At 43.8% G+C, this 12,225-nt stretch overlaps 1 pseudogene across 1 annotated transcript in view; it reads left to right on the plus strand.

Annotated features, from left to right (window-relative positions):
* Nucleotides 1-1,282: 1,282 nt before the first annotated feature.
* LOC309634247 (large ribosomal subunit protein uL23 pseudogene) overlaps nucleotides 1,283-12,225 on the plus strand; it is a 49,732-nt pseudogene continuing 38,789 nt past the window's right edge. The window contains exon 1 of the transcript XR_014249591.1: nucleotides 1,283-11,129. The product of XR_014249591.1 is annotated as a large ribosomal subunit protein uL23 pseudogene (transcript). The remainder of the gene's footprint in view (nucleotides 11,130-12,225) is intronic.

The following is a 12,225-nucleotide window of genomic DNA, read 5'->3' on the forward strand; positions in this document are numbered from 1 at the left end:
AAATCATACTTAATTCTTCTACCCAAAGATATGGTTAAAATTCTTAGTGTCTGTCTGTCCACGCTTTTTTCTATACATAAATATATTGTTTTGTAGCCTGTTTTTCCACTTAATAATGAAAATCTTTCTTTCTGATCAAACATATATCTACACCATTTTCAATGGTTACATGATATCCTATTATATAGTTATACCATAATTTATTTAATCAGCTCTCTGTTGTTGACTTTTTTGGTTGCTTCTGATTTTCATTATTAAAAAAAAAAATCCCTCTACACACATTGTATCTTCTTCAGTTATTCCATATAAAGCAGAACTTATGAACTTATGTGTCAAAAAACATGCATATATTTCATGCAAGTTTTAGTACATGTTGCAAATTACATTCCTAGCAGTGTATGAGAGTGTTCATCTCCCGACTCCCACAATAACATGGAATATTTTCATGCCTTTTTCTGTTTGCCACTCTGATGGGCAAAGAAACGTTATTTGTTAGTGCTGCAGGGAAAAGATTGATATGAGCTGTGTTTGTAAGGAGAGACAGGGTTAACAGTATACCAATAATCTGTTGATAAAAGATACAGAACGAAGCTGCTCATAGGAAACAACTGAAAATTCTTCTGCCAACAAAAAATTACATACAAAATAATAGAATCATTCCTTCATCACTATCTTGATCCCCTGATCTTATCATTTTGAGTTTTCACAGTTTAGAGGGTACTGCTGGCATCTAGTGAGTAGAGACCAGGAATGTTGCTAGAATTCTACAATGCACAAGACAGTCTTCTACAACAAAGAATTAACCAGCTCAAAATATCAGTAGTGCTGAGATTGAGAAACCCTAATTGAAGCCCCAACCCCTTTCTCAAAAGGAATTCTGCCTAGAAGAAGTGGGTGCAGGTTGCCTTCCACATCTGACAGGATGTACCCTTATCTTGTAAAGCTTAGACGTTCATCAGATTGTGCTGGTGTTTGAGAGTTTGGTGGGATATGTCCCACTCATCTGAAATAAGGGCCTCTAGTTTCATGGCATGAATATCTACAGACCATTTGGACCCCTTTGTGGAGGGACAAGGCTACTGGCCGCTCAGCCAGCTGAGGGGAATTACTGGTATAACCAGGAAGCATGGATACAAATGCTAGAGCACCAGGTTGGGGTGTTAGCTCTGTCGCAATAAATAGAGAATTGTGGTGTGAGAACAAAGGGAGTAAACTGAGGCAGGGGGCAGTGTGGTGGGCAGGGTTGGAGACTATCTAATGGGACATTTGATTGGTTAAGAATGTCAGTAGGGGGCTTCCCTGGTGGCACAGTGGTTAAGAAGCCGCCTGCCAATGCAGGGGACAGGGGTTCGAGCCCTGGTCTGGGAAGATCACACATGCCGTGGAGCAGCTAAGCCCATGGGCCACAGCTACTGAGCCTGCGCCCTAGAGCCTGTGTGCCACAACTACTGAAGCCCACGTGCTTAGAGCCCGTGCTCCGCTACATGAGAAGCCACTGCAGTGAGAAGCTCGCGCACCGCAAGGAAGAGTAGCCCCCGCTCGCCGCAACTAGAGAAAGCCCACGTGCAGCAGCAAAGACCCAATGCAGCCAAAAATAAACAAATTTATTTTTAAAAAAAGAATGTCAGTAGGTTGTAGACACCAGGACCCAAGTCCAGCACAGGCTCCTAGGGTTTGGACTTATTAACATTTCAAAAAGTACCAACCATTGGAAGACATGCAGTGCCTGTCATGCAGAGAATCACTTCATGTGATGAAGCTGTTTCAGAGCTGTGCTATCCAGAGAGAACAACTTAAGTTTCAGGTGCATTTAATGTATGTTTAATGTATATGATGGACATTGTATTGGGTTGACCAGAAGTTCCTTTGGTTTTTAAGTAAAACTAAAAGCCACATTTTTCATTTTAACCAAGAACCTTATTGAACAGTGTTTTCACCGATTTGTTCCACTACTTTCTGCCGTTTTTCAGGCAACTTCATAATTCCATCTTACCAAAACTTTTTATCTTTTTGAGCAAAGAACTGTTCCAGGCGCCTTTTACAGTCTTCCAGGGAATTGAAATTTTTTCCATTAAGAGAATTTTGTAAAGAGCAAAATAAATGGAAAACCGAAGGTGCAATGTCTTGTGAATAAATACCCATCCTAACAATTGTGAAATAAATCAGCCTTTAAAGTGATTTACTGGGAAATGTTTCCAATAAAACACGGTAAGGGAGTGGGGAAGTGGGACAGGGAAGAGAAGAGAAAGAATCCAAACTGGATTCCTTATCAAATCAGGGTCCCACAGAGGGTAGCTCTCAGACTCCCAAGGGAACACTAGAGACAGCAGGGGCCACACCTCAAAGTTGCCCTGATCAGGGGTAAAGGAGTATGTGTGTCTATATCATTTTTTTGTTTGTTTTAAATCAGCCATTGTTTAAGAGCTGCTCCAGGAGCCTTTCCCAATCAACTCTGGCTCTAGACAAAGTGGGTTTGGGCAGTGAGAAGGCAGCCTCCTGACAGAGACACAGGAATATGAATGAAAAACATCATCTGCTATAACCGTAAACTCGGAACAGCCCTTACCACAAAAGAATACTTGGCAGTCATACACCAAAAAAATGTTTTTTAATTTTTGAATGCAGAAAATACAACTTCATTTTGATGTACTATATGTAATCATTTTCTCAATAAGAGTTTATCAGCTTGTGGTACCCATATATGACAGTGCAAAATGAAAGAGCCCAGAATATCAAATTTATTGCAGCATATATCATAGTCTTTATCAAAAGTAGTTTCAGAAATTTCTACTTCCAGCCAAGACTGGAGTAACAGGGATCAGATATACCGTCCATCCTGAAACAATGTAAAAATATATGTGAAGCAGTTTTCAAGGCATTGAACATAGACAAGGAAGAAGAGTGAACTTTGAGAGGTGGCCTTCTGATTGCCCCAGCTGACTGCATGGAGGGTTTCCCAATTGTGGAGCAAGGAGGGGAAACCCAGGAAGAGCCTCACTGAGGAAACAGAGCTGGGAGCCTGGAGAAGCCAAAATGGCTAGAGTTTGCAGATTGGATTACCAGAAAGGAGAGAGCTGCATAGAGAGCCCAGAGATCTATCTGCAGAGGGTCCCCAGCTAAGTACTGGTCAGTGCATATGTGTGAGGAAACCACCTGAAAGGATTAGAGGGAACTGTATCCGGAGCTCACACAAGGCCAAGAATAGTTTCTGTTCTCACCAGTCAGAGTGGAAAACCTCATAGTTCATGCAGCAGTGACTACAGTACTCAGAAGAGTTTTTGGTCTAAACTTGGTCTAAACTTTTCTCTGGTTCTGCCTAACTAGCTTAAAAACAAGACCTGAAAGAGTCAGAGTGTTTCCAAATAACCAATTCCAAGAACAAAGCTCAAGAATATTTATAGGAATAAAAAAATATGCAGCACCCAATAAGGTCAAATTGACAATGGAATACTACAAAAAATGCAAATTATAGTAACAGAAGATCCATGGTTGCCTGGAGGTGGGGCTGATTGGGTAGGGCAGGAAGATTACAAAGGGGCACAAGGAAACTTGGGGATGGTGAATACCTTCATTATCTTGATTGAGGGATAGTTTCACAGATGTATATATATGTCAAAACAAAAGTCTAATTTCATTCGTAATCTACTGGAAACATTTTAATGTTTTTTCACTGAATTGGGAATATTCTGGGGAAAAAAAAAAAGGACAAGGCCAAGGATCAGTAGTCCGCAGGCCATCCTCAGTTTTGTTTCCTGCTTTGCCCATGGGGGCGCTAAGAAGGAGACTGATCACAAGGCACATGTCCAACTTTTGGGGCCTGGGGGAGGGCAGTAGCTGATCTCTCAGGCCTGAGTGGTAGGAAATGTATCTAAGAGGCATGCTGGTGAAAATCTGCACCAGCATTGGGGGACCATGGCCCACAGGCTGATGTCTAACTTCCTGCCCTAACATTCAAAGCCTTCCCAGCTTAGCTTCTGCAGTTTTTCACTCCTCTCTCCTCTGCCTCCTTCACCCTTCCAGACCCATTGGATAAATGATTAGGTCATGTTTACCTATGCTGTTGCCTCCTTCCAGAATATCCTATTCCTCTTTTATGACCACCACAGACAACATTAATCCTTTGGTATTCTTATTGCCTTTTGAGTTATTTAGTCAAAAGATGTTTGCCATGGACCCTTTTTGTGCCGGTAGTAGTATTGATTAAGGTTGACTTTACTAAGAAATCTCAAGGCTCAGGGACTAACAAGCAATTGAAGAGACAAAAACAAAAATGACTTTATCATACAGGTGAGGACTGCAGGGATGGATATGGATCGTCCTGTCAAGGAGAGTCAAGGGGGCTGGGCAGGACCTCTCTTGCCCAGGACTTCCAATGGGTCTTCATAACAGAATAAAAAATTTCCAGGGTAACGAAAGGGAAGAGCCCTTCAAGGAGAAGGAATCTTGTCAGTAAAGGCATGGAGATATGAAACAGCAAGGATGTAGCCCATGCTCATTTCCTAGGGCACAAACTAGATGGCTTAAAACAATAGAACTTGTTCTTTTACAGTTCTGGAGGCCTGAAGTCCAACATCAAGATGTCAGCAGAGTTGGTTCTTTTTTTTTTTTAATTTTTAAAAAATTGAAGTATAGTTGATTTATTATACTATATTAGTTTCTGGTATACAAGAGTGATTCAAAATTTTTATAGATTATACTCCATTTAAAGTTATTATAAAATATTTGCTATATTCTCTGTGATGTAAAATATATCCTTGTAGCTTATTTATTTTATACATAGTAGTTTGTACCTCTTAATCCCCATCCCTATTTTGCTCCTCCCCCATTCCCTCTCCCCACTGGTAACCACTAGTTTGTTCTCTGTATCTGTGGGTCTGCTGCTTTTTTGTTATGATCACTAGTTGTATTTTTTAGATTCCACATATAAGTGATATCATACAGTATTTGTCTTTCTCTGTCTGACTTATTTCACTTAGCATAATGCCCTCCAAGTTCATCCATGTTGCTGCAAATGGCAAAATTTCGTTCTTTTTTATGGCTGAATAGTATTCCATTGTATATATATACCACATCTTCTTTATCCATTCATCTGTTGATGGACACTTAGGTTGCCTCCACATCTTGGCTATTGTGAACAATGCTGCCATGAACATTGGGGTGCAGGTATCTTTTTGAATTACTCTTTTTGTTTTCTTCGGATATATACCCAGGAGTAGAATTGCTGGATCATACGGTAGTTCTATTTTTAGTTTTTTGAGGAAGTTCCATACTGTTTTCCATCATGGCTGCCCCAATTTACATTCCTACCAACAGTGTACAAGTGTTCCCTTTTCTCCACATCCTTGCCAACATTTTTTATTTGTGGTCTTTTTGATGATAGCCATTCTGACAGGTGTGAGGTGATATCTCATTGTTGTTTTTTGATTTACATTTCTCTGATGACTAGTGATGTTGAGCATCTTTTCATGTGCCTGCTGACAATCTGTAGGTCATCTTTGGAAAACTGCCTATTCAGGTCTTCTGTCATTTTTTTAATTGGGTTGATTGTTTTTTGATATTGAATTATATGAGCTGTTTATATATTTTGGATATTAACCTCTTACCAGTCATATCATTTGCAAGTATTTTCTCCCAGTTAGTAGGTTGTCGTTTTATGTTGATGGTTTCCTTTACTCTGCAAAAGTTCCATTTGTTTATTTTGCTTTTGTTTCCTTTGCCTGAAGAGACAGATCCAAAAAAATATTGCTACAATTTATGCCTATGTTCTCTTCTAGGAGTTTTATGGTTTCCAGTCTTACATTTAGATCTTTAATCCATTTTGAGTCTATTTTTGTATATGATGTTAGAGAATGTTCTAGTTTCATTCTGTTAAATGTAGCTGTCCAGTTTTCCCAGCACCACTTATTGAAGAGACTACCTTTTCTCCATTGTATATTCTTGCCTCCTTTGTCATAGATTAATTGGCCATAAGTATGTGGGTTTATTTCTGGGCTCTCTGTTCTGTTCCACTGACCTATGTGTCTGTTTTTGTGCCAGTACCATACTGTTTTGATTACTGTAGTTTTGTAGTATAGTCTGTGGTCAAGGAGCATGATACCTCCAGCTCTGCTCTGCCAGTTGGTTCCTTCTTGATGCTCTGAGGGTAAATCTGTTCCCTGCCTCTCTCCCAGATACTGGTGGCAGTCCTTGATGCTTCCACACATAACTCCAATCTCTGCCTCCATCTTCTCCTCTATGTTTCTATGTGTCTTGGCTTTAGGGCTGATCCTAAGGCCAAGATGGTCTCAAGGATCCAAGATCCTTAATTACCTCTGCAAAGACTCTATTTCCAGTTAAGTTCACATTCATGGGTACTGGGGATTAAGACTTGTATATATCTTTGAGGGGAACACTATCCAACCCACTACACACCCCCAAGAACTGTAAGAGGAGTTGCTTCTACCATGCTGCACTTTGTTTTTATTCCCTGAGCTTTTATGGGGGATGCAGTATTTCATCTGTTATTCTCTGAATCTCCATTCTGATGTATACTTTTCTTAAGGCTATTTTAATTATTTATAATTTCTCATCTTGCATATATTCTCATACCTGAATTCCTCTGTGAAATATATGTTGGGTAAATAAATGTATGAACTGAAAAGCATCTCTCTGATTTGGGGACGTGTAGCTCTTTGGAGATCTTTACCAAAGGAGTTCCAAGATAGCGGTGGGCCAAGAAGCCAGACCACAGTGCATTGAGGAGGGATTGAGCAGCTGGGAAGAGGAGAAAATGTACATCTCTTTGTAAACCCTTGGCTATGAAAGGTTAACAGGACAGTGGACTCTGCCTGGTTGCTGTTGACAGGAAGGTGCTGAAAAGGGGATGTTGGAGAACAGAAGAAAACTCAACTGATGGCACTCAAGGAGGAGGGAAGGGATGTCTCCAGAAGGATGCCTGAAAGGAGTTGAAGGTAGGTGTGTAGACAGGTGAGCAAGGTGAGGAAATGGTATCCACAGTGCCTCCCTTTCGATGGAGAAGGCTTTTCCAAGAATAAGGGAATAGGGTTGAGGGGAGTAGGGAGGTATAGAAGGATCACCAAAGACAAAAGGGAAGGGGAGATCTCTGGGGGGCCACTGGAATGGTGCTGGGGACCCAGGGCAGGTCAGAGACCAGGAGCTTCCTATCTCTTATTCCCTTGAGGGAAGGTCCTCTCTGGAAATGCCCTGTGGCAGCCCGAGTGAGGACAGAAGGTAGGTACACATGCAAAGGAAGGATTTCCTGTGGAGAAACCAGACCATCACTTCCTTCCCTCTGAGTTACCTGCTTCATATCAAAGAGTTCAGCCCTGTACACACTAGCATAGTCCTAACAAATTTTCACTTACGTCCCCCAAGTATGTCCACCAAACATAAGTTAGCCTTTTAAACATAACAGACCAGGGTAAACATATTGCTAATCAGATGCTGTCACAAGGACATGTGCCTTTTTGAGCTCTGATAACTTGTGACCTCCTCTCAGGGCCCCAGTTTCCTCGTTATAAAATTGGAAGCAGTGAGATCAACCTGGATGAGTTCTTAGTCGCTCCCTGCTCTGATGTTCTATGGTCTAATGGTGACTGGAATCCCTGGGCTTAACCAAACCAGAATCACCACTGGCTTCACTCAAGAGCAATAGTGATGACCAGTGTGCAGCACTGCCTCTCTGTGGGCAGCCCTCAATCTACCAGCAGCTCAGCAAGGCCCCAGCCTGCCCAACTCTTGTCATTGAATTCGCATTAGCAACTCATGGCCCTTACAGTAAGCATCACCTGGCTGTCTTCCCATGACCCAGCCTCTGAGAGCCTTCTTACTCTATACAGTCTCCTTCTCCATCCATCTTTCCAGCTGCTCATATCAGGCCCAACCTCTCTCCGAGGAGAGTCTTCCAGCTGCTTCCTCGTGACCCCACAAGCCAATCCCTCATTCATGCCTCACCAACCAATCACAGGCGTGGCTGGTGCACAGCCTAGGAACTTTATATAAATGCCATGATAGCTGGTTAAACATCACACTTGTGGACCTTTTTAGGAAAAGTTGAGTATCAATCCCTTGATAATGAACATAATCCCTCCATTTGATACCGTTTCAGTAGGAAACCCAGTTTCAGCATGGGTCATGTCCCCTCACAGCACCTTTTTGAGCATACAACTAGTGTTAAGTGCCTAGAACTGGCTGTTGTATGGCAGCCTCGTGGAGTCAGGTCTCTATTTTTAGCTTTTACACAATTAATTGTTCAATCCCCAAAGCCACAAGTAAGGAGCAGTGGTCACAGAAGAAAGTAAGAGCCACAGTTCCCATAGCAAGGCAGATGGGAACCCATAAAGAACCCAGAGTTCACACCCCAACACATGCCCTGGTCAGGTGTGGCCCACTCTGGACCTCCACACTGGGCCATCCAGCCAACTCAATAAACACTTCTTGAGTATCTCACCTGAGCCAGGTCCTGTGCTGACAAGGGCTCCCCTACTCTTGAGGAGCTCTCGTTTTCTCTAGTGGGTGAGACAGATTCAAACCCCATTCAGTTCTACAACAGATATTTATAAGATAGCTGTTATGTCCCAGGCACTGCACTGAGGTCAAGGTACAGTGATGAGCCAGTCAAATATGATGCATGCGCTCATGGGGCTTGTAGCCCACGGAGAAGACAGACTCTGTACGAGCAAGTTGAGTGCTACAAAGTGTTCCTGGTGTAGAGTAGGGGCTCAAACATACGTTGATAGAATAAAGAGATAAAGGCCATGTCATCTTTCTCCTTTCTCACAGGGTCCAGAATGGGACCTGACACAGGTGTCAGTAAATGAATGTAACTCACTGGTCCCCAGCACCATTCTGTGTGTGATATTACCAAAATAGGGGTGACTAAAACCTTAGTCCACTGGACTGGGAGGTTGCCCTTCCAAATGGAAAGGTCCACAGTAGTTCCTTTGGGAAGGTGGCTTAAGGCTGGAGAGGGTGAGTGTGGGACTCCCATTGTAGGGTTTTGGGGGGTACACAGGTTGCTGGTGTTGCTCTGTCAAGCCTCAGGCAGACAAAACAAGACAAAGCTTGCTAAATTATCATTGTGAGGTCTGTCGTTCAAACGGAAGATAAGAGCAAAGAAAATTCAAGTCTACTAACGTAATGCTGGAGCAGAAATCGCCCTGATCTTTCAGAAAACAACCACACAGACACTTCCTTAAAGAAGTTTAGTCCAGGAGGACTAATTTTTTTTCTAATCAAAGTTCCCTGTTTTAGAAAGAAACCCCATGAGTTTCAATACTGTCGTCTGTTGTAATCCATCAGACATGTTTCCTGCCCTCAGAGAGCTTCCATTTTAACTGGAGGAGAGAGAAACCCTGAAATGGATGGCAGTAACTCAAGTTAAAAAGAAGCCCAGATGTGAGACTGTGCAGGAAGGGGTCACTTGCAGGGTCAGTGATGCTGGGGACCCAGGAAAACTTCACAGAGGAGATGACCTTGGAATTGGCCCTTGGAGCAGAGGGAAGACTTTGACGTGTAGGATAAGATGAACTACGTTTCAGAAGAAATCCAGGTATAGGCAACATCCGGATGTAGGAAAATCTAGAGCACACTTAAGTAAGAGGGCCTAGTTCATTTGCCTTGACCATGGATAACATGAAAGGGAGTAGAGGGAGATAAATTGGAGCAAGATCACTGAAGGCTCCAAATTTCAGGCCAAGGAGTGTGGTCCTCTGTGTTTCATTTTCCTCATCCATAAACATGGACATAATACCCTCTCTCCTGCAAGAATTAAAGTATCTAACATATATGAATTATATATATTACTTGCTTAGTGTCTGATAGATAGAAATGCTTCATAAACAGTAGCTAACACCGTGGCAGTGGTAGCAATAGGGAACCATCACGGATTTTGAGTAGGGAAATGGATGGCACCCTCAGAGATGGGTTTAGATTAATACAGCACCACACAAATTAGCACTTTTAATGATATTAGTCCTGGGACTTCCCTGGTGGCGCAGTGGTTAAGAATCTGCCTGCCAATGCAGGGGACACGGGTCCGAGCCCTGGTCCGGGAAGATCCCACATGCCGCGGAGCAACTAAGCCCGTGCACCACAACTACTGAGCCTGCGCTCTTGAGCCTGCGAGTCACAACTACTGAGCCCACGTGCCATAACTACTGAAGCCCGTGGGCCTAGAGCCCGTGCTCTGCAACAAGAGAAGCCACCACGGTGAGAAGCCCGCGCACCGCAACGAAGAGTAGCCCCCACTCGCAGCAACCAGAGAAAGCCCGCGCGCAGCAGCGAAGACCCAACGCAGCCAAAAATAAAATAAATAAATAAATAAATTTATAATAAAAATTTTAAAAATTAAAAAAAATATATTAGTCCTTTTGGACATTGCTCTTCTAAGAATTAAGTGTTCTTTATCTGCCTTTGCACAGAGGGTGGTGCTTGGTTGCATCAGTCAGGGTTCTCCAGAGAAACAAAACCAGTAGGATATGTATACAGAAAGAAAAAGACGTATTTAAGCCCACACAGCTGTTGGGGATGGCAAGTCCAGAATGTGTAGGGCAACCATCAGGCTGGAAACTCAGGCAGGACTTCTGTCTTACAGTTTTAAAGCAGAATCCCTTCTTCAGGAAACCTCAGTTTTTACCCTGAAGGTCTTATCGCATGAGGCCTCCCCACACTGTGGAGGGGAATGTCCTTTACTGGCAGTCAATTTATTGTAGATGTTAATTACATCTACAGACCACCTCCCCTGCAACATGTAGACTAGTATTTGACCAAACAGCTGGGCGCCATCACCTAGTCAAGTAGGCATACAGAATTAACCAGCACCGTGGTCTTTATCTCAAAGAGGGAAACTGAGGCAGAAACTTGGCAAAACCCTAATCCCTAGAACATGGTACCAGGCCTGCCAGATAACTTGTGTACCTTGGTGATCATTTTACATTATTTATTCCTGCTTCCTAGGTAAAAGTCTCCACAGACCAGAACCAAGCCGAACCTCTATGGGGTATATTGTGCCAAACGCTGATGGAGCCAGAGATGCAGACTTTGACTTGGTGCCAAGAAGCCCTTCCTGACTGGAGTTTCCAACAGTGGGACAGACCACCTGGGATGCAGTGGGCTCGAGGTCCCTGGAGGTGAGCAACCAGAGGAGATTCAAACATCCCCTGAGAGTGGGACCGGGCACCAGGAGGGAGCCCCTGCAGAGGGTCTATGAATTCTGATAACCCTAGATACTATAAATGTTGCTCAGAAAAGTCCCTGCTTCTTCCTCCTCTCCAAACCCCTCCCCTACCCCGAAGTGAGGCGTCAGAGGTTGGAACCTCCCCGAAATGGAAACCATCTGCGTGCCTTTCTCACCCTTCCTCCACCAGCCTCCTCTCCCCAGCCAGCTTCGCCTGGTTAATCTTTCTGGGAGGAGAGCTTGTCAAACTCGCCTCTGCCTCAGCCTCCTTTCACACCCCACCTCATCCTCCACGCCTACCCCCGTGGAGCCTCGGGGGGCCCAGGGGATCCACCATCATCCTGGACAAGTTATGGGTCACCAACCACTTCTCTTCTGTGCCTACACCCAGTTAATCATTTCTTCCTGGTGATTTGTGTGGCAACCCTCTTGCGCTTAGCTGCTCAGGGGAGTTTTCTGGTTTCATTGCCTCAATTAACATTGGCCTCCTGGGTCACTCTGGATTCCCCTGCCAACCCACCACAGACCTGGCCTCTGAAACCTGCCTATCTATGCTCCAGGGGGTTCTTGTCTTCTCATGGGCCTTCCCTTACCATCAGCAAGCCAGGCTATGCATGCAGCACCATCTTGCAAGGGATGGGGAGATCTCGGCCACTGCAGGATTCTTGACGTTCTGGTGGATGTCAGAGCTGCAAAGGCCTGAAAGATTGTCTAGTTTACTCTGGCCCACCCGACTTCACCCCCACTTTACAGATGGGGAAACCAAGGCCAGCACAGGGAAAAGGCTTGCCCATGGTCATTCCTCAAGTCAGAGGAAGAGCCGGGCCTAGGCTTTGGGGCCCTCTCCCTCAGCCCCCTCTGTCTCCCTCTGCCACACTTTGTCAACAAAGAACAGAAAGCATCTCTGAAAACATCAACATGTTAGGAGTGAGTGAAAAAATGTGTTTCGTGTTTAAATATTGAATCTCAACAACGTTGTTCCCTCCAGGCAACTGTTTGCAAGAAGCTCTGGGTGTAGCCATGAGCTGGGCTGTGGCATGGAGCCAGAG

The sequence above is a fragment of the Balaenoptera borealis genome, assembly GCF_965194805.1.
Source record: "Balaenoptera borealis genome assembly, chromosome: 8".
Taxonomy (NCBI): Eukaryota; Metazoa; Chordata; class Mammalia; order Artiodactyla; family Balaenopteridae; genus Balaenoptera; species Balaenoptera borealis.